Source organism: Arachis hypogaea, chromosome 2 (assembly GCF_003086295.3).
Source record: "Arachis hypogaea cultivar Tifrunner chromosome 2, arahy.Tifrunner.gnm2.J5K5, whole genome shotgun sequence".
Lineage (NCBI taxonomy): Eukaryota > Viridiplantae > Streptophyta > Magnoliopsida > Fabales > Fabaceae > Arachis > Arachis hypogaea.
In genome coordinates this window covers 81703048-81728926 of record NC_092037.1, presented here as the reverse complement: position 1 = coordinate 81728926, position 25879 = coordinate 81703048, and the positions used below count along the sequence as shown (strand labels likewise).

The 25879-nt window shown below is 39.0% G+C and overlaps 1 protein-coding gene and 1 non-coding gene across 2 annotated transcripts in view; both read right to left on the bottom strand.

Moving 5' to 3' along the window:
- Window positions 1–4594: 4594 nt before the first annotated feature.
- Window positions 4595–4698, bottom strand: LOC112766117 (small nucleolar RNA R71). Its single transcript, XR_003184121.1, has one exon. It is a non-coding gene; the product is annotated as a small nucleolar RNA R71 (small nucleolar RNA).
- Window positions 4699–15618: 10920 nt separating this feature from the next.
- LOC112743278 (mitochondrial inner membrane protease ATP23) overlaps window positions 15619–25879 on the bottom strand; it is a 29103-nt gene continuing 18842 nt past the window's right edge. The window contains exon 7 of the transcript XR_011873404.1: window positions 15619–16289. The gene's annotated coding sequence lies outside the window, so the exon portion shown is untranslated. The remainder of the gene's footprint in view (window positions 16290–25879) is intronic.

Here is a 25879-nt window from a genome sequence, read left to right as displayed (position 1 = left end):
TTGGAATCTAAATTGATTAATCCTTTTGCAAATGTTCAATTTTTAATGATGTCTTGATCAAACATCTTTTGGCCTCAAATTAAAGAACATTGTATATGTGATTACCATTTGTCGATGATGAACAATTGACCTTTCTCTTTTGGTGCTTGCTTAGAGTTGCTTGCATGTCTATATTTCACTTTCTTGCAACATGAGCACTTAGTTGTGAAGCTTTGAGCCTTTATTTGAATTGGGAGTGTGATCGCTGTTCTGTGCGGCCGGTGTGTATGTTCCAACCGCGCGCACCATTGGAATATATACACCGTCATTCTTGTGAATCACACTATCTTCAAACTTCCAATTAAGAATTTAGTTTTCTTGACTTTATTAAGTGTTTCTTCCTTGTGATAAATTTGTTGTTGTCCTGTAATCTGAAATTTATTTTGTTTTCTCGTAGGATGCGGAAAAAGGGTAAGAAACCGGTCGCTTTGCCGGTTGTGGAACTTTCAACCTACTCATCACTACCATGTTTCATGGATCAACCAAGTAACAAACCGGACATCTTGATCAACCGAAGAGCACAGTTCCAATATGACAGCTTTAAGAAAAGGTCAATCCATTGGGAACGAAAACAAGGTTCCGATCAAGTACAAAGCGGTTATCCATGAGCGGATTGCCTCACTTCATTGGGAGTTTTTTAGAGCAAGACACAATTGAAGTCAATAAAACCATGGTGTAGGAATTCTACGCCAACTACCAAAGATGGGAAGCAAAGTCGGTATTCCTCCGGGGAAAGAGGTTGGATACTTCCAACCGGGCTCTTGAAGCTATTCTGAATATCCCCCACATTCCGGCCGAAGAGGATGACTGATGAGCGGATAATTTATACACTTTTTGGCATTGTTTTTAGTATGTTTTAGTTAGTTTTTATTATATTTTTATTAGTTTTTAGTTAAAATTCACTTTTCTGGACTTTACTATGAGTTTGTATGTTTTTCTGTGATTTCAGGTATTTTCTGGCTGAAATTGAGGGACTTGAGCAAAAATATGATTCAGAGGCTGAAAAGGACTCCAGATGCTGTTGGATTCTGACCTCCCTGAACTCGAAGTGGATTTTCTGGAGCTACAGAAGCCCAATTGGCGCGCTCTCAATTGCGTTGGAAAGTAGACATCCTGGGCTTTCCAGCAATGAATAATAGTCCATACTTTGCTCGAGATTTTATGGCCCAAACAGGCGTTCCAAGTCAGCTCAAGAATTCTGGCATTTAACGCCGGAACTGGCACAGAAATGGGAGTTAAACGCCCAAACTGGCACAAAAGCTGGCGTTTAACTCCAAGAAAAGTCTCTACACATGGAAGCTTCAATGCTCAGCCCAAGCACACACCAAGTGGGTCCGGAAGTGGATTTTTATGTCATTTACTCATTTTTGTAAACCCTAAACTACTAGTTCTCTATAAATAAGACCTTTTGCTATTGTATTTTCATCTTGGTTCTTCTGGTTCCCTCTCTGGGGCCAAAGCCAATGATCACCATTATCACTTATGTATTTTCAACGGTGAAGTTTCTACACACCATAGATTAAGGTGTGGAGCTCTGCTGTACCTCGAGTATTAACGCAATTACTATTGTTCTTCTATTCAATTTAGCTTATTCTTGTTCTAAGATATTCATTCGCACCCAAGAACATGATGAATGTGATGATTATGTGACGCTCATCATCATTCTCACTTATGAACGCGTGCCTGACAACCACTTTCGTTTTACAAGCAAACAAGGCTTGAATGTTTATCTCTTGGATTCCTTAATCAGAATCTTCGTGGTATAAGCTAGAATTGATGGCGGCATTCAAGAGAATCCGGAAGGTCTAAACCTTGTCTGTGGTATTCTGAGTAGGATTCGGGGATTGAATGACTATGACGAGCTTCAAACTCGCGATTGTGGGGCGTTAGTGACAGACGCAAAAGAATCACTGGATTCTATTCTGACATGATCGAGAACCGACAGCTGAATAGCCGTCCTGTGACAAAGCACGTTGAACATTTTCACTGAGAGGACGGGACTGTAGCCATTGACAACGGTGATGCCCAACATACAGCTTGCCATGGAAAGGAGTAAGAAGGATTGGATGAAGATAGTAGGAAAGCAGAGAGACGGAAGGGACAAAGCATCTCCATACGCTTATCTGAAACTCTCACCAATGAATTACATAAGTATCTCTATCTTTATTTTATGTTTTATTTATCTTTTAATCATTAATCCTCCATAACCATTTGAATCCGCCTGACTGAGATTTATAAGATGACCATAGCTTGCTTCATACCAACAATCTCCGTGGGATCGACCCTTACTTGCGTAAGGTTTATTACTTGGATGACCCAGTGCACTGGCTGGTTAGTTGTGCGAAGTTGTGATAAAGAGTTGAGATTGCAATTGAGCGTACTATGTTGATGGCGCCATTGATGATCACAATTTTGTGCACCAAGTTTTTGGCGCCGTTGCCAGGGATTGTTTGAGTTTGGACAACTGACGGTTCATCTTGTTGCTTAGATTAGGTAGTTTTCTTCATAATTTTTAAGAATGAATTCTAGAGTTTCAAGGTGATGTTTTCATTATCACCAAAGCTGATTGATTCTCATCAATTTAGCTCTTGAATACAATGTCCTGCTGAAGCTTGGCTAGCCATGTCTAATTTCTTTAGACTAAAGCTTTAGACTAACATTGCATGATTCCTGAAATTCTTATTAAAAATTTTGAATCTCTTTATTTTCTTTTCCATATAATTTTCGAAAAAAATAAAAAAAATTATAAAATCATAAAATCAAAAATATCTTTATGTTTCTTGTTTGAGTCTAGTGTCTAATTTTAAGTTTGGTGTCAATTGCATGTCTTTATTCCTCTAATTTTCGAAAATTACATGCATTATGTTCTTCATTCATCTTCTTGATGTTATTGATGATTTCCTTGCTCTGATCTTTAAATTCTCTTGTTTTATGTGTTTTGTTGTTTCTCATATGCATTCTCAATTTGTTAGTGTCAATAGTATACAAACTTCTAAGTTTGGTGTCTTGCATGCATTGTTTATTTGATTTTAGTTGCATTTTGATTATTCCTCATTATTAAAAAAAATTCAAAAAATTTTTTTATTTGTGTCTTTTCAAGTCAATAATACAGAGAATTGAAGATTCAGAACATACAGCAGAGGAATTACACAGAAAAAGCTGGGCGTTCAAAACACCCAGTGAGAAAGGAAAACTGGCGTTTAAACGCCAGCCAGGGTGCCTGGCTGGGCGTTTAACGCCCAAAAGGATAGAGTTTTGGGCGTTAAACGCCAGAATGGATACCATTCTGGGCGTTTAACGCCAGGATAGCACAAGAGGGAAGATTTTGTTTTTAATTCAAATTTTTTTCAAGTTTTCATAATTTTTCAAAATCAAATCTTTTTCAAATCATGTCTCTTCAATCATATATTTTCAAAATCAATTTCTTTCCATTTTCAAAAATACTTGCTAACAATTAATGATTTGATTCAACATTTCAAGTGTGTTGCCTTTTCTGTTGAGAAAGGTTTAATGTCTGAATCATATCTTTTAAATTTCTTGTTAGCCAAGTCAATAATTTTAAAAATCAAATCTTTTTAAATTGTTTTTCAATCATATCTTTTCAATCATATCTCTTTAAAACCATAACTTTTCAATCATATCTTTTTAATCACATCTTTTTCAAAATAGTCTTCAATCATATCTTTTTTATTTCTAATTTCAAAATCTTTTTCAAAAATCACTTAATTACTTTCTCAATCTTAGTTTTTGAAAATCACCGATAAATTTTTCAAAATTTATTTTAATTATTTTAAAATCTTTTAATTTAATTTCAAAAATTCTTCCCCTCTTCTCACATCCTTCTATTTATGGACTAACACTCCTCCTCAATGCACAATTCGAACCCTATCTCTCTTGATAAGTTCAAATTCTTCTACCTCCTCCTTCTATTCTTCTTTTCCTCTGACATCTCAAGGAATCTCTATACTGTGACATAGAGGATTCCATATTTTCTTGTTCTCTTCTCTTTCATATGAGCAGGAGCAAAGACAAAAGCATTCTTGTTGAGGCTGATCCTGAACCTGAAAGGACCTTGAAGCGAAAGCTAAGAGAAGCTAAAGCACTACTCTCTGTATAGGACCTAACAGAAATCTTCAAACAAGAAGAAGACATGGCAGCCGAAAACAACAACAATGCCAACAATGCAAGGAAGGTGCTGGGTGACTTTACTGCACCTACTCCCGACTTCTATGGGAGAAGCATCTCTATCCCTGCCATTGGAGCAAACAACTTTGAGCTTAAGCCTCAATTAGTTTCTCTAATGCAACAGAATTGCAAGTTCCATGGACTTCCATTGGAAGATCCTCATCAATTCTTAGCTGAATTCTTGCAAATCTGTGACACTGTCAAGACCAATGGGGTTGACCCTGAGGTCTACAGACTTATGCTATTCCCTTTTGCTATAAGAGACAGAGCCAGGATATGGTTAGACTCACAACCTAAAGAAAGCCTGAACTCTTGGGAAAAGCTAGTCAATGCCTTCTTGGCAAAGTTCTTTCCACCTCAAAAATTGAGTAAGCTCAGAGTGGAAGTCCAAACCTTCAGACAGAAGGAAGGTGAATCCCTCTATGAAGCTTGGGAAAGATACAAACAATTGATCAGAAAGTGTCCTTCTGACATGCTTTCTAAATGGAGCATCATAGGTATCTTCTATGATGGTCTGTCTGAACTGTCCAAGATGTCATTGGACAGCTCTGCTGGAGGATCTCTTCATCTGAAGAAGATGCCTGCAAAAGCTCAAGAATTCATTGAAATGGTTGCAAATAACCAATACATGTACACTTCTGAAAGGAATCCTGTGAACAATGGGACGAATCAGAAGAAAGGAGTTCTTGAGATTGATACTCTGAATGCCATATTGGCTCAGAACAAAATATTGACTCAGCAAGTCAATATGATTTCTCAAAGTCTGTCTGGAATGCAAGCTGCACCATGCAGTACTAAGGACGCTTCATCTGAAGAAGAAGCTTATGATCCTGAGAACCCTTCAATGGAAGAGGTGAATTACATGGGAGAACCCTATGGAAACACCTATAATTCTTCATGGAGAAATCATCCAAATCTCTCATGGAAGGATCAACAGAGACCTCAACAAGGTTTCAACAACAATAATGGTGGAAGAAACAGGTTTGGCAATGGCAAGCCTTTTCCATCATCTTCTAAGCAACAGACAGAAAATTCTAAGCAGAGCCACTCTGACTTAGCAACCATGGTCTCTGATCTAATCAAAACCACTCAAAGTTTCATGACTAAAACAAGGTCCTCCATTAGAAACTTGGAGGCACAAGTGGGTTAGTTGAGTAAAAAAGTTACTGAACTCCCTCCTAGTACTCTTCCAAGCAATACAGAAGAGAATCCAAAAGGAGAGTGTAAGGCCATTAACATGGCCGAATTTGGAGAGGTAGGAAGAGGCAGTGATCGCCACTGAGAAAGACCTCAATGGACGTCCACTGGCCTCCAATGAGTTCCCTAATGAGGAACCATGGGAATCTGAGGCTCACACTGAGACCATAGAGATTCCATTGGATTTACTTCTGCCATTCATGAGCTCTGATGAGTATTCTTCCTCTGAAGAGGACGAAGATGTCACTGAATAGCAAGTTGCTAAGTGGTGGACGAAATTGTGATTTCTATCTTTTGAGCTTTAGCATATATTTACCCTTAGGGCACTGTTTATTCTCACAACTCCGTTCAACTAACCAGCAAGTGTACTGGGTCGTCCAAGTAATAAACCTTACGTGAGTAAGGGTCGAATCCACAGAGATTGTTGGTATGAAGCAAGCTATGGTCACCTTGTATGTCTCAGTCAGGCAGATTAAATTGGTTTATGATTTTTTGGAATAATTAATAATAAAAAGGAATAATAAATTATATGTAAAGAAAAGGGATAGAACACTTATGCAGATTCATTGGTAGGAATTTCAGATAAGTGGATGGAGATACTGTAGAGCTCAGGGACGCCTGCTCTCCTACTGCTCCTATTCAATCCTTCTTACTCCTTTCCATGGCAAGCTTTGTATAGGAGTTCACCATCAACTGTGGCTACTTTCATTCCTCATGGGGAAATATCCTGTGCGGCTGTCACTCGCACAGCTAACCAGTCTGGAGGCATCACCCATGGCTGATGGCTACATCCCATCCTCGCAGTGAAAACTATGCTAACGCACTCTGTCACAGTACGGCTAATCACCGGTTGGTTCCCGCTCCTACTGGAATAGAATCCCTCTTTTGCGTCTGTCACTAACGCCCAGCAGGTTAAAGTTTGAAGCACGTCACGGTCATTCATTACCGGAATCCTACTCGGAACACCACAGACAAGGTTGGACTTTCCGGATTCCCAGGATCCTACTCGGAATACCACAGACAAGGTGAGACTTTCCGGACCCTCATAAATGCCGCCATCTATCTAGCTTATACCACGAAGATTCTGTTGGGGAATCTAAGAGATACACATTCAAGCTCTGTTGCATGTAGAACGGACATGGTTGTCAATCACGCGCATTCATAAGTGAGAATGATAATGAGGGTAATCTGACTCATAACATTCATCATGTTCTTGGGTACGAATGAACATCTTGGAATAAGAATAAGAGAGATTTGAATAAAAGAAGATAGAATTTCATTAATACTTGAGGTACAGCAGAGCTCCACACCCTTAATCTATGGTGTGCAGAAACTCCACCGTTGAAAATACATAAGCAAAGAGTTCAGGCATGGCCGAATGGCCAGCCTCCCTAACGTGATCAATGATCCCCTAAGATGAAGAATAAAACAAAACTGAGATCAAAGATGTCTAATACAATAGATAAATGTCCTATATATACTAGACTAGCTACTAGGGTTTACATGAGTAAGTAATTGATGCATAAATCCACTTCCGGGGCCCACTTGGTGTATGCTTGGGCTGAGCTTGATCATTCCACGAGCTAAGGCATTTCTTGGCGTCAAACTTCAGGTTATGACGTGTTTTGGGCGTTCAACTCCGGATAATGACGTTTTTCTGGCGTTTAACTCCAGACAGCATCGTGTACTTGGCGTTTAACGCCAAGTTACGTCGTCATTCTTCGAATAAAGTATGGACTATTATATATTGCTGGAAAGCCCTGGATGTCTACTTTCCAACACCGTTGAGAGCGCGCCAATTGGAGTTCTGTAGCTCCAGAAAATCCATTTCGAGTGCAGGGAGGTCAGATTCCAACAGCATCAGCAGTCCTTTTGTCAGCCTTCTTCAGAGTTTTGCTCAAATCCCTCAATTTCAGTCAGAATTTACCTGAAATCACAGAAAAACACACAAACTCATAGTAAAGTCCAGAAATGTGAATTTAACATAAAAACTAGTGAAAACATCCCTAAAAGTAGCTCAAACTTACTAAAAACTATATAAAAACAATGCCAAAAAGCGTATAAATTATCCGCTCATCACAACACCAAACTTAAATTGTTGCTTGTCCCCAAGCAACTGAAAATCAAATAGGATAAAAAGAAGAGAATATACTATAAAGTCCAAAATATCAATGAATATTAATTTAATTAGATGAGCGGGACTTGTAGCTTTTTGCTTCTGAACAGTTTTGGCATCTCACTTTTTCCTTTGTAGTTCAGAGTGATTGGCTTCTCTAGGAACTTAGAATTTCAGATAGTGTTATTGACTTTCCTAGTTAGGCATGTTGATTCTTGAACACAGCTACTTATGAGTCTTGGCTGTGGCCCTAAGCACTTTGTCTTCCAGTATTACCACCGGATACACAAATGCCACAGACACATAACTGGGTGAACCTTTTCAGATTGTGACTCAGCTTTGCTAAAGTCCCCAGTTAGTGGTGTCCAGAGCTCTTAAGCACACTCTTTTGCTTTGGATCACGACTTTAACCACTTAGTCTCAAGCTTTTCACTTGGACCTTCATGACACAAGCACATGGTTAGGGACAGCTTGATTTAGCCGCTTAGGCCTGGATTTTACTTCCTTGGGCCCTCCTATCCATTGATGCTCAAAGCCTTGGATCCTTGCTACCCTTGCCTTTTGGTTTTAAGGGCTATTGGCTTTTTCTGCTTGCTTTTTCTTTCTATTTTTTTTTCGCCATTTTTTTTTCACTGCTTTTTCTTGCTTCAAGAATCAATTCATGAATTTTTCAGTTCATCAATAACATTTCTCTTTGTTCATCATTCTTTCAAGAGCCAACAATTTTAACACTCAAAAACAACAAGATCAAAAATATGCACTGTTCAAGCATTCATTCAGAAAACAAAAATTATTGCCACTACATCAATATAATTAAATTAAATTCACTAATAATTTCGAAAATTATGTACTTCTTGTTCTTTTGAATTAAAACATTTTTCTTTTAAGAGAGGTGAAGGATTTATGGAATTATTCATAATCTTTAAGGCATGGTTACATACTAATGATCATGAAGTAAAGACACAAAAACATAGATAAACATAATACTTAAAAACCGAAAACAGAAAGAAAATAAAGAACAAGGAATGAATCCACCTCTAGTGGCGTCTTCTTCTTGAAGGACCAATGATGTTCTTCAACTCTTCTATGTCCCTTCCTTGCCTTTGTTGCTCCTCCCTCATTGCTCTTTGATCTTCTCTTATTTCTTGGAGAGTGAGGGCGTGTTCATGGTGTTCCACCCTTAATTGTTCAACATTATGGCTCAAGTCTTCCAAAGAGGTACTAAGTTGCTCCCAATAGTTGTTGGGAGGAAAGTGCATTCCTTGAGGCATTTGTTGATGATGAACTTCCTCATGTTCTTCTTGAGGGCCGTGAGGAACTTCTCTTGTTTGCTCCATCCTCTTCTTTGTGATGGGCTTGTCTTCTTCAATGGAGACATCTCCATCTATGATAACTCCGGCTGAATAACATAGATGGCATATGAGGTGGGGGAAGGCTAGCCGTGCCATGTATGAAGGCTTGTCAGCTATTTTGTAGAGTTCATTAGAGATGACTTCATGAACTTCCACTTCCTCTCCAATCATGATGCTATGAATCATGATGGCCCGATCCACAGTAACTTCAGATCGGTTGCTTGTAGGGATAATGGATCTTTGGATGAACTCCAACCATCCTCTAGCTACAGGCTTGAGGTCCAGTCTTCTTAGTTGGACTGGTTTGCCTTTGGAGTCTACTCTCCATTGGGCGCCTTCCACACAAATGTCCATTAGGACTTGGTCCAACCTTTGATTGAAGTTGACCCTTCTTGTGTAGGGGCGTTCATCACCTTGCATCATGGGTAGATGAAACGCCAACCTCACATTTTCCGGACTGAAATCTAAGTATTTTCCCCGAACCATTGTGATATAGTTCTTTGGATTCGGGTTCATACTTTGATCATGGTTCCTAGTGATCCATGCATTGGCATAGAACTCTTGAACCATCAGTATTCCGACTTGTTGCATGGGGTTGGTTATGACTTCCCACCCTCTTCTTTGAATTTCATGTCGGATTTCCGGATACTCATTCTTTTTGAGCTTGAAAGGGACCTCGGGGATCACCTTCTTCTTTGCCACAACATCATAGAAGTGGTCTTGGTGGCTCTTGGAGATGAATCTCTCCTTCTCCCATGACTCAGAAGTGGAAGCTTTTGCCTTCCCTTTTCCTTTTCTTGAGGAAACTCCGGTCTTGGGTGCCATTGATGGTGAATGAAAAAATAAAAAGCTTAGGCTTTTTACCACACCAAACTTAAAATTTGCTCGTCCTCGAGCAAAAAAGAAAAGAAGAGTAGAAGAAGAAGAAGAGAATTTTGGTAGAGAAGTAGAGAAGGGGGTTCGGCTATATGAGAGAAGAAGAGGTTGTGTTGTGTGAAAATGAAGAAGAAAGGAGAGGTATTTATAGGGAGGGGGGAGGGTTAGGTTTCGGCCATTTTGGGTGGGAAAGGGTGGGAAATTGAATTTGAATGTAATGGAGGTAGGTGGGGTTTATGGGGAAGAGGAGGTTGATGTGAATGGTGCATGGGGAAATTGGGAAGAGGGGTTGAGGTGATTGGTGAAGGTTTTTGGGAAGTGTGACATTGAAAATGAGATTTGGATTAGGAGAGTGTGATTAGGATTAAAAGAAAAGGTAGGTGAGGATCCTGTGGGGTCCACAGATCCTGAGGTGGGGATCTTGTGGGGCCCACAGATCCTGAGGTGAAAAGAAATACCATTCCTTCACCATATAGGCGTGTAAATTGCCTTCATGCACCATTCTGGCGTTCAAACGCCCATTGGTGCATGTTCTGGGCGTTAAACGCCCATGTAATGCTTGTTTCTGGCGTTGAACGCCAGTTTCAAGCTTGTTTCTGGCGTTCAGCGCCAGATTGTCCTCTACGTGCGCATCCTGGCGTTAAACGCCAGGATGTAGCTTGTTTTGGGCGTTCAGCGCCAGAAAGATTCTCTATTCTGGCATTGAACGCCAGCCAGATGCATCTTCTGGGCTTTGAACGCCAGCCCGTGCGTCCTCCAGGGTGAAAAATTTTTTTCTTCTGTTTTTGACTCTGTTTTTAATTTTTTTGATTTTTTCGTGACTCCACATGATCATGTACCTTATTAAACACAAAAATAACAAAGAAACAAAATAAAATAAAATTAGATAAATAAAATTGGGTTGCCTCCCAACAAGCGCTTCTTTAATGTCAATAGCTTGACAGTGGCTCTCAGGGAGCCACAGAGCAATCAAGTCAATGTTGTCTAGTCCCAACACCAAACTTAGAGTTTGGATATGGGGTTTGAACACCAAACTTAGAGTTTGGTTGTGGCTTCACAACACCAAACTTAGAGTCTGACTGTGTGGGCTCTTCTTGACCTTGAACTGAGAGAAGCTCTTCATGCTTACTCTCTTTTGTCACAGAGGGATGGCCATGTGCTTGAAACACAAGGTATTCCCCATTCAATTGAAGGACTAACTCTCCTCTGTTGACATCTATCACAGCTTCTGCTGTGGCCAGGAAAGGTCTTCCTAGGATGATGCATTCATCATTTTCCTTCCTAGTATCTAGGATTATGAAATCAGCAGGGATGTAAAAGTTTTCAACTTTTACTAGCACGTCCTCTACTGTTTCATAAGCTTGTCTTATGGACTTATCTGCCAATTGTAATGAAAACAAGGCAGGTTGTACCTCAATGATCCCTAGCTTCTCCATCACAGAGAGTGGCATCAGATTTATTCCTGACCCAAGGTCACATAGAGCTTTTTCAAAGCTCATGGTGCCAATGGTGCAAGGTATTAAAAACTTGCCAGGATCTTGTTTCTTTTGAGGTAGAGTTTCCTGAATCCAAGTCTCTAATTCACTAATGAGCAAGGGAGGTTCACTTTCCCAAGTCTCATTACCAAACAGCTTGGCATTCAGTTTCATGATAGCTCCTAAATATTGAGCAACTTGCTCTCCAGTGACATCTTCATCCTCTTCAGAGGATGAATATTCTTCAGAGCTCATGAATGGCAGAAGGAGATTTAATGGAATCTCTATGGTCTCTAGGTGAGCCTCAGATCCCTCAGGATCCTTATTAGGAAACTCCTTCTTGCTTGGAGGACGTCCCAGGAGGTCTTCTTCATTGGGATTTTCGTCCTCCTCCTCCTTTGTGCATTCGGCCATGTTGACTAAGTCAATGGCTTTGCATTCTCCTTTTGGATTTTCTTCTGTCTTGCTTGGGAGAATACTGGGAGGAGTTTTAATAACTTTCTTACTCAGCTGGCCTACTTGTGCCTCCAAATTCCTAATGGAGGATCTTGTTTCATTCATGAAACTGAAAGTGGCCTTTGACAGATCAGAGACTATATTGGCTAAATTAGAATTATTTTGTTCAGAGTTCTCTGTCTGTTGCTGAGAAGATGATGGATATGGCTTACTATTATTCAGCCTATTGCGTCCACCATTGTTAAAACCTTGTTGAGGTTTTTGTTGATCCTTCCAGGAGAAATTTGGATGATTTCTCCATGATGGGTTATAGGTATTTCCATATGGTTCACCCAGATAATTAACCTCTGCCATGGCAGGGTTCTCAGGATCATAAGCTTCTTCAGAAGCTGCCTCTCTAGTACTGTTGGATGCATGTTGCAATCCATTCAGATTTTGAGAGATCATGTTGACCTGTTGAGTCAACACTTTGTTCTGAGCCAGTATGGCATTCAGAGCATCAATTTCAAGAACTCCTTTCTTCTGAGGTACCCCATTGTTCACGGAATTCCTCTCATAGGTATACAAGAACTGGTTGTTTGCAACCATGTCAATGAGTTCTTGAGCCTCTTCAGGCGTCTTCTTCAGGTGAATAGATCCACCTGCAGAGTGATCCAGTGACATTTTCGAAAATTCAGAGAGACCATAATAGAATATATCTAGCATGGTCCATTTTGAAAACATGTCAGATGGACATCTTTTGGTCAGCTGCTTGTATCTTTCCCAAGCTTCATAGAGGGATTCACCATCTTTTTGTTTGAAGGTTTGAACATCCACTCTCAGCTTGCTCAGCTTTTGAGGAGGAAAGAATTTATCCAAGAAGGCAGTGACCAGCTTATCCCAGGAGTCCAGGCTATCCTTAGGTTGTGAATCCAACCATGTTCTAGCTCTGTCTCTTACAGCAAAAGGGAAAAGCATGAGTCTGTAGACTTCAGGATTAACTCCATTCGTCTTTACAGTATCACAGACTTGCAAGAACTCAGTTAAAAACTGATAGGGATCTTCAGATGGAAGCCCATAAAACTTGCAGTTTTGTTGCATTAGTGCAACTAGTTGAGGCTTAAGCTCAAAGTTATTGGCTTCAATGGCAGGAATGGAGATGCTTCTTCCATCAAACTTGGACGTTGGCTTTGTGAAGTCACCAATCATTCTCCTTGCATTATTATTATTATTATTATTTTCGGCTGCCATGTCTTTCTCTTGTTCGAAAATTTCTGAAAGGTTGTTTCTGGATTGTTGTAATTTAGCTTCTCTTAATTTTCTCTTCAGAGTCCTTTCAGGTTCTGGATCAACTTCAACAAGAGTGCCTTTTTCCCTGTTCCTGCTCATATGAAAGAGAAGAAAACAAGAAAAGAAAAAGGAATCCTCTATGTCACAGTATAGAGATTCCTTTATGTTAGTAGAAGAAGAAAGGGGTGAAGAATCCAAATACAAGGGATATAAGAAGTTTGGATTCTTAGATGAAGAGAGGTGAAGAGAAGTGTTAGTAATTAATAGAATCAGAGAAGAGAAGAGAAATTTCGAAAATAAATTTTGAAAAAGGGGTTAGTATTTTCGAAAATTAAAGATGAAATATAATTAAAATTAAAATTTAAAACAAAAAGAATTTTTTTTGAAAAAGAGAGGGAGAATTTTCGAAAATTAGAGAGGGATAGGTAGTTAGTTGGTTTTGAAAAAGATAAGAAACAAACAAAAAGTTAGTTAGTTGATTTGAAAAAGATTTGAAATCAAAATTTGAAAAAGATTAAAAGATAAGAAGTTAGATAAGATATTTTGAAATCAAATTTTGAAAAAGATAAAATTTTTGAAAAAGATAAGATAAAAGATAAAAAGATAAGATAAAAAATTCTAATAAAAAGATATTTTGAAAAAGATTTAATTTTTTTAAAATTACTTAACTAACAAGAAATTACAAGATAAGATTCTAGAACTTAAAGATTGATCCTTTCTTAACAAGAAAGTAACAAACTTCAAATTTTTGAACCAATCACATTAATTGTTAGCATAATTTTCGAAAATTTGATAAAAAGATAAGAAAAAGATTTTGAAAATATTTTAAAAAAATAATTTTTGAAATTTTCGAAAATTATATAAAAAATGAAAAAGATATGATTTTTGAAAAAGATTTTGAAAAGATAAGATTTTTAAAATTTGAAATTTTGACTTGACTTGTAAGAAACAACTAATTTTGAAAATTTTTGACCAAGTCAACCCAAAATTTCGAAAATTTGGAGGAAAATAAGGAAAATATATTTTTTTTGATTTTTTTGAATTTTTAATTATGAAAGAGAAAAACAACAAAAATATTCAATGCATGAAATTTTTAGATCAAAACAATGAATGCATGCAAGAATGTTATGAATGTCAAGATGAACACCAAGAACACTTTGAAGATCATGATGAACATCAAGAACATAATTTTGAAAAATTTTTGATGCAAAGAAAACATGCAAGACACCAAACTTGAAAATCTTTAATGCATGGAAAATATGAATGCAAAAATGCACATGAAAAACAACAAAAGACACAAAACAAGAAATCATCAAGATCAAACAAGAAGACTTGTCAAGAACAACTTGAAGATCATGAAGAACACTATGAATGCATGGGATTTTCGAAAAATGCAAAAAATTTTTAAAGCATGCAATTGACACCAAACTTAAAGATTAACACAAGATCCAAACAAGAAACACAAAATATTTTTGATTTTTATGATTTTCTAATTTTTTTGTATTTTTATTAATTTTTTTCGAAAAACATAGTTTGGAAAAACGAAAAATAAAAGAAAAATTTTTGAAAAAGATTTTTGGAAAGAAAATTACCTAATCTGAGCAACAAGATGAACCGTCAGTTGTCCATACTCTAACAATCCCCGGCAACGGCGACAAAAACTTGGTGGACGAAATTGTGATTTCTATCTTTTGAGCTTTAGCATATATTTACCCTTAGGGCACTGTTTATTCTCACAACTCCGTTCAACTAACCAGCAAGTGTACTGGGTCGTCCAAGTAATAAACCTTACGTGAGTAAGGGTCGAATCCACAGAGATTGTTGGTATGAAGCAAGCTATGGTCACCTTGTATGTCTCAGTCAGGCAGATTAAATTGGTTTATGTTTTTTTGGAATAATTAATAATAAAAAGGAATAATAAATTATATGTAAAGAAAAGGGATAGAACACTTATGCAGATTCATTGGTAGGAATTTCAGATAAGTGGATGGAGATACTGTAGAGCTCAGGGACGCCTGCTCTCCTACTGCTCCTATTCAATCCTTCTTACTCCTTTCCATGGCAAGCTTTGTATAGGGGTTCACCATCAACTGTGGCTACTTTCATTCCTCACGGGGAAATATCCTGTGCGGCTGTCACTCGCACAGCTAACCAGTCTGGAGGCATCACCCATGGCTGATGGCTACATCCCATCCTCGCAGTGAAAACTATGCTAACGCACTCTGTCACAGTACGGCTAATCACCGGTTGGTTCCCGCTCCTACTGGAATAGAATCCCTCTTTTGCGTCTGTCACTAACGCCCAGCAGGTTAAAGTTTGAAGCACGTCACGGTCATTCATTACCGGAATCCTACTCGGAACACCACAGACAAGGTTGGACTTTCCGAATTCCCAGGATCCTACTCGGAATACCACAGACAAGGTGAGACTTTCCGGACCCTCATAAATGCCGCCATCTATCTAGCTTATACCACGAAGATTCTGTTGGGGAATCTAAGAGATACACATTCAAGCTCTGTTGCATGTAGAACGGACATGGTTGTCAATCACGCGCATTCATAAGTGAGAATGATAATGAGGGTAATCTGACTCATAACATTCATCATGTTCTTGGGTACGAATGAACATCTTGGAATAAGAATAAGAGAGATTTGAATAAAAGAAGATAGAATTTCATTAATACTTGAGGTACAGCAGAGCTCCACACCCTTAATCTATGGTGTGCAGAAACTCCACCGTTGAAAATACATAAGCAAAGAGTTCAGGCATGGCCGAATGGCCAGCCTCCCTAACGTGATCAATGATCCCCTAAGATGAAGAATAAAACAAAACTGAGATCAAAGATGTCTAATACAATAGATAAATGTCCTATATATACTAGACTAGCTACTAGGGTTTACATGAGTAAGTAATTGATGCATAAATCCACTTCCGGGGCCCACTTGGTGTATGCTTGGGCTGAGCTTGATCATTCCACGAGCTAAGGCATTTCTTGGCGTCAAACTTCAGGTTATGACGTGTTTTGGGCGTTCAACTCCGGATAATGACGTTTTTCTGGCGTTTAACTCCAGACAGCATCGTGTACTTGGCGTTTAACGCCAAGTTACGTCGTCATTCTTCGAATAAAGTATGGACTATTATATATTGCTGGAAAGCCCTGGATGTCTACTTTCCAACACCGTTGAGAGCGCGCCAATTGGAGTTCTGTAGCTCCAGAAAATCCATTTCGAGTGCAGGGAGGTCAGATTCCAACAGCATCAGCAGTCCTTTTGTCAGCCTTCTTCAGAGTTTTGCTCAAATCCCTCAATTTCAGTCAGAATTTACCTGAAATCACAGAAAAACACACAAACTCATAGTAAAGTCCAGAAATGTGAATTTAACATAAAAACTAGTGAAAACATCCCTAAAAGTAGCTCAAACTTACTAAAAACTATATAAAAACAATGCCAAAAAGCGTATAAATTATCCGCTCATCACTAAGTACCTTAGAGCAATCATGAAGCTAAATGACAAGTTATTTGGTAATGAGACTTGGGAGGATGAACCCCCTTTGCTCACCAAAGAACTGGATGACTTTACTAGGCAGAGATTACCTCAAAAGAGACAGGACCCTGGGAAGTTCTCAATACCTTGTACCATAGGCACCATGACCTTTGAGAAGGCTCTGTGTGACCTAGGGTCAAGCATAAATCTCATGCCTCTCTCTATAATGGAGAAGCTAGGGATCTTTGAGGTGCAAGCTGCAAGAATCTCACTAGAGATGGGAGACAATTCAAGAAAACAAGCTTATGGACTTGTAGAGGATGTGCTGGTAAAGGTTGAAGACCATTAAACCCCTGCTGATTTCATAGTCCTAGAGACTGGAAAGTGCATGGATGAATCCATCATCCTTGGCAGACCCTTCCTAGCCACAGTAAAGGCTGTGATTGATGTTGACAGAAGAGAATTGATCATTCAAGTGAATGAAGAATCCTTTGTGTTTAAGGCTCAAGGATACCCCTCTATAACCATGGAGAGGAAGCATGAAGAGCTTCTCTCAAAACAGAATCAAACAGAGCCCCCATAGTCAAACTCTAAGTTTGGTGTTGGGAGGTTCCAACATTGCTCTGAGTATCTGTGAGGCTCCATGAGAGCCCACTGTCAAGCTACTGACATTAAAGAAGCGCTTGTTGGGAGGCAACCCAATGTTATATTTATCTATTTTCCTTTGTTATTTTATGTTTTCTGTAGGTTGATGATCATGTGAAGTCACAAAATCAATTGAAAAAGCAAAAACAGAATGAAAAACAGAAAAAAATAGCACACCCTGGAGAAAAACTTGCTGGATTTTAAACACCAGTGAAGACAACAAATGGGCGTTTAACGCCCAGTCTGGCACCATTCTGGGCGTTTAACGCCAGAAAGGGGCACCAGACTGGCGTTTAACGCCAGGAATGGGAACCAAGCTGGCGTTAAACGCCAGAAATGGGCAACAGCCCGGCGTTTAACGCCAGGATTGGCAGAAGGAGCATTTTTGCTCGCCACTTGGTGCATGGATGAATTATCCTTGACACCTCAGGATCTGTGGACCCCACAGGATCCCCATTTATCCCACCACTCTCTCTCTTCTTCACCCATTCACCAATCACCTCAACACCTCTTCCCCAAAAACCCCTCACCTATCAAATCCCACCATTCTCTTCACCACTCACATCCATCCTTCATAAATCCCCACTTACCTCACCATTCAAATTCAAACCACTTTCCCTCCCAAACCCACCCATAATGGCCGAACCTTCCCCTCTCTCCACCCCTATATAAACCAATCTTCACTCCTTCATTTTCACACAACATACACACTACTTCTCCCCCTTGGCTGAAAAACAAAGCCACCTCTATCTCCTCTATTTCTTCTTCTTCTACTCTCTTCTTTCTTCTTTTGCTCGAGGAAGAGCAAACCTTCTAAGTTTGGTGTGGTAAAAGCATTGCTTTTTGTTTTTCCATAACCATTTATGGCATCTAAGGCCGGAGAAACCTCTAGAAAGAGGAAAGAGAAAGCAAAAGCTTCCACCTCCGAGTCATGGGAGATGGAGAGATTCATCTCAAGGGTGCATCAAGACCACTTCCATGAAGTTGTGGCCATGAAGAAAGTGATCCCCGAGGTCCCTTTCAAACTCAAAAAGAGTGAATATCTGGAGATCCGACATGAGATCCGAAGAAGAGGTTGGGAAGTTCTTACCAACCCCATTCAACAAGTCAGAATCTTAATGGTTCAAGAGTTTTATGCCAATGCATGGATCACCAAGAACCATGATCAAAGTGTGAACCCGGACCCAAAGAATTGGCTTACAATGGTTCGGGGGAAATGCTTAGATTTTAGTCCGGAAAATGTAAGGTTGGCATTCAACTTGCCCATGATGCAAGGAGATGAACACCCTTACACTAGAAGGGTCAACTTTGATCAAAGATTGGACCAAGTCCTCATAGACATTTGTGAAGAGGGCGCTCAATGGAAGAGATATTCATGAGGGAAGCCGGTTCAACTGAGAAGGCATGACCTCAAGCCCGTGGCTAGGGGATGGTTGGAGTTTATCCAACGCTCAATCATTCCCACTAGCAACCGGTCCAAAGTTACTATAGACCGGGCTATCATGATTCATAGCATCATGATTGGAGAGGAAGTAGAAGTTCATGAGGTTATATCCCAAGAACTTTATAAGGTGGCGGACAAGTCTTCTACCTTGGCAAGGTTAGCCTTCCCTCATCTCATTTGTCACCTCTGTAATTCAGTTGGAATTAACATAGAGGGAGACATCCTCATTGATGAGGACAAGCCCATCACTAAGAAGAGGATGGAGCAAACAAGAGATCCCACTCACGGACATGAGGAAATTCCTCATCATGAAATCCCTGAGATGCCTCAAGGGATGCACTTTCCTCCACAAAACTATTGGGAGCAAATCAACACCTCTCTAGGAGAATTGAGTTCCAACATGGGACAACTAAGGGTGGAGCACCAAGAACATTCCATCCTCCTCTATGAAATTAGAGAAGATCAAAGACTCATGAGAGAGGAGCAACAAAGGCAAGGAAGAGACATTGAGGAGCTCAAGCACTCCATAAGATCTTCAAGAGGAAGAACAAGCCGCCGTCACTAAGGTGGACCCGTTCTTTAATCTCCTTGATCTTTATTTTTCTATTTTTTTCGAAAATTATGCTTTATGTTTTATTTATGTTTGTGTCTTATGATCATTAGTGTCTTAGTGTCTATGCCTTAAAGTTATGAATGTCCTATGAATCCATCACCTTTCTTAAATGAAAAATGTTCTTAATTAAAAAAAGAGAAGAATTGCATGAATTTTGAATTTTATAACAGATTAATTATTTTGATGTGGTGACAATACTTTGACTTCTGAATGTATGTTTGAACAGTGCATATGTCTTTTGAATTTGTTGTTCATGAATGTTGGCTCTTGAAAGAATGATGAAAAAAGGAGACATGTTACTGAGGATCTGAAAAATCATAAAAATGATTATTGAAGCAAGAAAAAGCAGTGAATCCAAAAAGAGAGAGTGTGCTTAAGAACCCTGGACACCTCTAATTGGGGACTCTAGCAAAGCTGAGTCACAATCTGAAAAGGTTCACCCAGTTATGTGTCTGTGGCATGTATGTATCCGGTGATAATACTGGAAGACAGAGTGCTTTGGACCACGGCCAAGACTCATAAAGTAGCTTTGTTCAAGAATCATCATACTTAACTAGGAGAATCAATAACACTATCTGGATTCTGAGTTCCTATAGAAGCCAATCATTTTGAATTTCAAAGGATAGAGTGAGATGCCAAAACTGTTCAGAGGCAAAAAGCTAAAAGCCCCGCTCATCTAATTAATGCTGATCTTCATAGATGTTTTTGGAATTCATTGCATATTCTCTTCTTTTTATCTTATTTGTTTTTTAGTTTCTTGGGAACAAGCAACAATTTAAGTTTGGTGTTGTGATGAGCGGATAATTTATACGCTTTTTGGCATTGTTTTTAGTATGTTTTTAATATGTTTTAGTTAGTTTTTATTGTATTTTTATTAGTTTTTAGTTAAAATTCACTTTTCTGGACTTTACTATGAGTTTGTGTGTTTTTCTGTGATTTCAGGTATTTTCTGGCTGAAATTGAGGGACCTGAGCAAAAATCTGATTCAGAGGCTGAAAAGGACCAGATGTTGTTGGATTCTGACCTCCCTGCACTCGAAGTGGATTTTCTGGAGCTACAGAAGCCCAATTGGCGCGCTCTCAATTGCATTGGAAAGTAGACATCCTGGGCTTTCCAGCAATATATAATAGTCCATACTTTGCCCGAGATTTGATGGCCCAAACAGGCGTTTCAATTCAGCTCAAGAATTCTGGCATTTAACGCCGGAACTGGCACAGAAATGGGAGTTAAACACCCAAACTGGCACAAAAGCTGGCGTTTAACTCCAAGAAAAGTCTCTACACATGGAAGCTTCAATGCTCAGCCCAAGCACACACCAAGTGGGCCCGGAAGTAGATTTTTATGTCATTTACCCATTTCTGTAAACCCTAAGCTACTAGTTCTCTATAAATAAGATAGTTTGCTATTGTATTTTCATCTTGGTTCTTCTGGTTCCCTCTCTGGGGCCGAAGCCAATGATCACCATTATCACTTATGTATTTTAAACAGTGGAGTTTTTACACACCATAGATTAAGGTGTGGAGCTCTGCTGTACCTCGAGTATTAATGCAATTACTATTGTTCTTCTATTCAATTCAACTTATTCTTGTTCTAAGATATTCATTCGCACCCAAGAACATGATGAATGTGATGATTATGTGACGCTCATCATCATTCTCACTTATGAATGCGTGCCTGACAACCACTTCCGTTCTACAAGCAAACAAGGCTTGAATGTTTATCTCTTAGATTCCTTAATCAAAATCTTCGTGGTATAAGCTAGAATTGATGGCGGCATTCAAGAGAATCCGGAAGGTCTAAACCTTGTCTGTGGTATTCTGAGTAGGATTCGGAGATTGAATGATTGTGACGAGTTTCAAACTTGCGATTGTGGGGCGTTAGTGACAGACGCAAAAGAATCACTGGATTCTATTCCTACATGATCGAGAACCGACAGCTGAATAGCCGTGCTGTGACAGAGCGCGTTGAACATTTTCACTGAGAGGACGGGACTGTAGCCATTGACAACGGTGATGCCCAACATACAGCTTGCCATGGAAAGGAGTAAGAAGGATTGGATGAAGACAGTAGGAAAGCAGAGAGATGGAAGGGACAAAGCATCTCCATACGCTTATCTGAAACTCTCACCAATGAATTACATAAGTATCTCTATCTTTATTTTATGTTTTATTTATCTTTTAATCATTAATCCTCCATAACCATTTGAATCCGCCTGACTGAGATTTACAAGATGACCATAGCTTGCTTCATACCAACAATCTCCATGGGATCGACCCTTACTCGCGTAAGGTTTATTACTTGGACGACCCAGTGCACTTGCTAGTTAGTTGTGCGAAGTTGTGATAAAGAGTTGAGATTGCAATTGAGCGTACCATGTTGATGGCGCCATTGATGATCACAATTTCGTGCACCAATGACTATCCTTGAATTAAGGCGAAGGCATCTAAGGGGAGGATGTCTCTGACTCCCATACTTCAAAAAATTGGCTGTCCTGGTGCTTCATGGGAGTATAGCAAAAGGAGAAATTCTATTCCTGCGACTATAGCTTACTCCAATTTGAATGTCGAAGCTCGTATATAGCATCAGATTGTAGCGGACTATATCATTCCCAGCACTCATGTTACCCATGTGAGATTCAAGACTGCGCTGCTACTTTGGGCTATCATGGAAGGAAAGAGCATAGCCATTGTGCCTTTATTATGCACATCGATATGGAAACTGATTGATAAAGAGAACGTCAGCATTCCTTTTCCATCGATTGTGATGCATTTAGCAACAACAGCCAGGGTAGAATGGCATCCGCAAGATATCATGTTCATGGTTCTTAAACGCAACAAGTTCATCTCGAGGGGCCATTTGAAAAAATTAATCACCCCCTCCAAGAGGAAGACACCCATAGCACCACCACCAAGTCTACCAACTTCATCAACCGCTTTACCCATTCTCCGTCCTCTTCCCGAATTGTTCGAAGACATCTTGCACGATATCCACCGCAAGGAGCATTTGGAGCAAAAGCGTTTTGAGTGGATAGCGGCAAGGCTAGAAGGAAGAGACCTCAGCCCAATTCCTAGATCCTTATCCGAGCCAGCTGGGGAGTAGTCTGACGCGGTTGATCAACCCACTTCCAAGTCCACCAGCTGAAGGTGGCCCCCGTCTTCACTCTCCCAGAGCATAAGCATGCATGGAAGACCGTGCATATACTAAGTGTGAGGGAGGATCTATGATTCCAAGGGGGTAAAAATTTCTCCTTTCAAGACACTTTTGCAATGTTTTTTGTTTTGAGTAGTTTTATTTTTATTGAATTTCGCTTGGTTAGTTGTAAATATTTCTCTGTCGTACAGATCCTTAGTATTTAGTATTTGCATGTTGCATGATAGAATGAATAAGTTGGTGAAACACCAAGGAATGTCCATGAGATCTTTTCTAGGGCGTACCATTGATTGAATTGAAGAAATGTTGTGTTTTCCAACTTGCTTGAAGTATTTTTTTGTAGAACATGAGAAAGAGCTCGAACAACATACCTTATGAGTTTTGAGCCTTAATAGATGGTTGCATTTTTCAACCATAATGTGTTCTTGTGTGGTTATTACTCTTTTTTTATTGTGATCATTGATTTGCATGATTCCTTATATCCTGTATTTGTGTTTGAATGCATTTAGCATGATTGAAGCTATGTTTGATGATAACCTCACTAACCTATATGGCCAACCCTTGCATGCACCTTTGTGAACCCCCTTTGAGCCTATGAATCTCCTTTGTTCTGATAATAGCACATTGCTCCCCTTAAGCAAAAAACCATTGATGTCCTTGAATTACTCTTTGATTAGCTTGGGTGGATTAGTGTGTAAATTCTAAATGTAGGGGGAAACTTGGGAACACATTAGTGATAGAAGCATTAATTCAAAAAGTTTTGGCAATTAGTTAAAGCTCATGCATTCCACTAATGAAAACATATGCATTCATAGTTCAATTTAAAAAAAACTTGTGCATAACAAAATATGAAATAAAGAGAAAAATAAAGGATGCATATACCATGTTTGAAAGGAAAATGCATGAGTGAGGTGAGTTAGAAAAAAAAAAGAAAAAAAAAAGAGAAAAGAAAAGAAAATGGGTAAATAGGGTATGCTAATGTGTATATATGTGATATAAGATTGGGTGGACATTCAAACTAATCAAAGAACTAATTCTATATGTCCACTTGAGCATATCTCATCCTACCTAAACCCTAGCCCAATTACATCCCTCCAAAGACCTCATGATAATTGTTATTCATGCATTAAATACTAGTCGATTGTTAGATGACTTGCAAATCTTTGAAAAGCATGAAAAAACGGAGAATTGAGTGGTTAAACCCTAAACACTGAGCGAATTTAGTACATACACATCCAGTGATGGGTTAGATCACTCAATTCTATGTTCTTATGCCTTATATCGTATCTTCTTGCAAGTTGTTGGATTGTTTAATTTTGAAAATTTCAATTCAATTCTTTGGACTTTGATCTTAGTGAATGCACTCTTTGCATTAGCCCTAAAGCTTTCTTGTGATGGATTGAAATTTCATGGTTTGTTTCCACCAACTCTCATTGTAGCGCACGTAGGTGATTACCTTAGGATAGTTGCATACATCTAAGTAGTTTATAGAATAAGTCATTTTTTCCTTTCATCTATCTCCTTTGAATGTGTTTAGCATGAAGACATGCTAGTGTTTAAGTGTGGGAGAATTGATGAATCCATAATTGATGATGATTTTTTGCTAGAATTGAATGAATTTCATTACATAAACTTGCACTTATTCCAATAAGAGCGCGTGGACCAATAAGAGCGCGTCGTGCGTCCAGCCAAGCATCTCCTAGTGTGCGTGCGCACAGGAAGAGAGATTCACAAAGTGTGCGGACGCACACACCTGTGTGTCCATGATAAACCCAAATTTTATGATATATCTTGTGCTGAATTTAAGTGATTTATTCAATCCTTCACCCACTTATGCATGTGAAATTGCATGGTTTTACTTTCCCTTCCTTATTATGTGATGTATGTGAAAAGACATGTTTCCTAGCTTTAAAATATTAATTTTAATTACCTTGTATTGCCATTCGATGCCGTGATTTGTGTGTTAAGTAGTTTCAGATCTTCTAAGGCAGGAATGATTTAAAGGATGGAAAGGAGACATACAAAAATGGAAGGAAAGCATAAAATGGATTTTTTGAAGAAACTGGCAGTGACGCGCCCGCATGGACGACGCGAACGCGTGGTTCGCACAAAAAGGAATCGACGCGAGTGCATGGATAAGGCGAACGTGTGAATTGCGAAATACAACTGACGCGGGCGCATGACTGATGCGACCGCGTGGAAGAGCAACACTCCAGACGACGCGACTGTGTGACCCACGCGGACGCGTGACGTGCGCGATCTGCAGAATTTGCAGATCTCATTTTCAGCAATTTTTTTGCTCTTTTTGGCCCATATCCAAGCCCAGAGAATACAGACCAAAGGCTGCAAAGTGGAGGAATGAAGGGGACGAAGAATCTCCAATTAAGCACTTTTCATAGTTTAGATGTAGTTTTTAGTGAGAGAGGTTCTCTCCTATCTCTTAGGTTTTAGGATTAGGATTTCTTTAGTCATTAGGATTACTTCATCGTATCAGGTTCAATAATTTATGTTTCTCTTCTACTTTTATTTACTCCGATACTTTTATTTGTGTTTGATTTATGTCGCCCAATTGGCTTATGAATATTGTCCATGTTAGAATTGACATCTTTATTTAATATAAATTGAGGTATTTCAAACTTATAAGTTATTGATGCTTGGGTTCTATCCAAATTATTTTCATTCAAGTAGATTTTATTCCCTTTTGGCTTTGGTTGATTAATTGGTAACTCTTGAGTTGTCAAACTCAACAGTGGTTGAAATTGGCAGATTCTAATTGATCTAGATCGCTCTAAAGCTAGTCTTCCCACAGGGATTGACTAGGACTTGAGGATCAAACTAATTAGTCCACTTGACTTTCCTTTACTTTAGTAAAGGTTAACTAAGTGGGATTAAAACCCAATTCTCATCACACCTGATAAGGATAACTAGGATAGGACTTCCAATTTCTCATATCTTGCCAAGAGTTTATTTTATAGTCATTTATTTATTTTTCTTGTCAATTAAATTACTTGTTCAACCCTTTTTAAAACCCCCAAAATATACCTTTGCATAACCAATAATAAGAACATACATCCCTGCAATTCCTTGAGAAGACGACCCGAGGTTTGAATACTTCGGTATATAAATTTATTGGGTTTGTTATTTGTGACAACCAAAACGTTTGTACGAAGGGATTTTCTGTTGGTTTAGAATCTCTACTCACAACGCGACTATATTTTATAAAATTCTTTACTAGCAAAAATCCCTAACATCAAAATGGCGCCGTTGCCAGGGAGTTGCAAACGTGTGCCTTATTATCGGTTATTGTAAATATTTTTCTTTTACTTGTTTATTTGTTTTTTTTTTTTTCCTTCTTATTTCTGATAGCTACTATGAATTCTCACCCCTCTCGCTTTGAGTTTAGTTCTAATTTTGTTGAAAGGAATGGAAGCCATAACAGGACTATGCATCACGGTCTAAGCAATCAAGGATGAATGGAGCCAAGAGGATCTTATCACCCCTTTAGGCAACAACACCCTCCTAGATGTCATGGACAGAGACCATTCTACAATGCATACCAAGCTGATAGATATGGTGGAC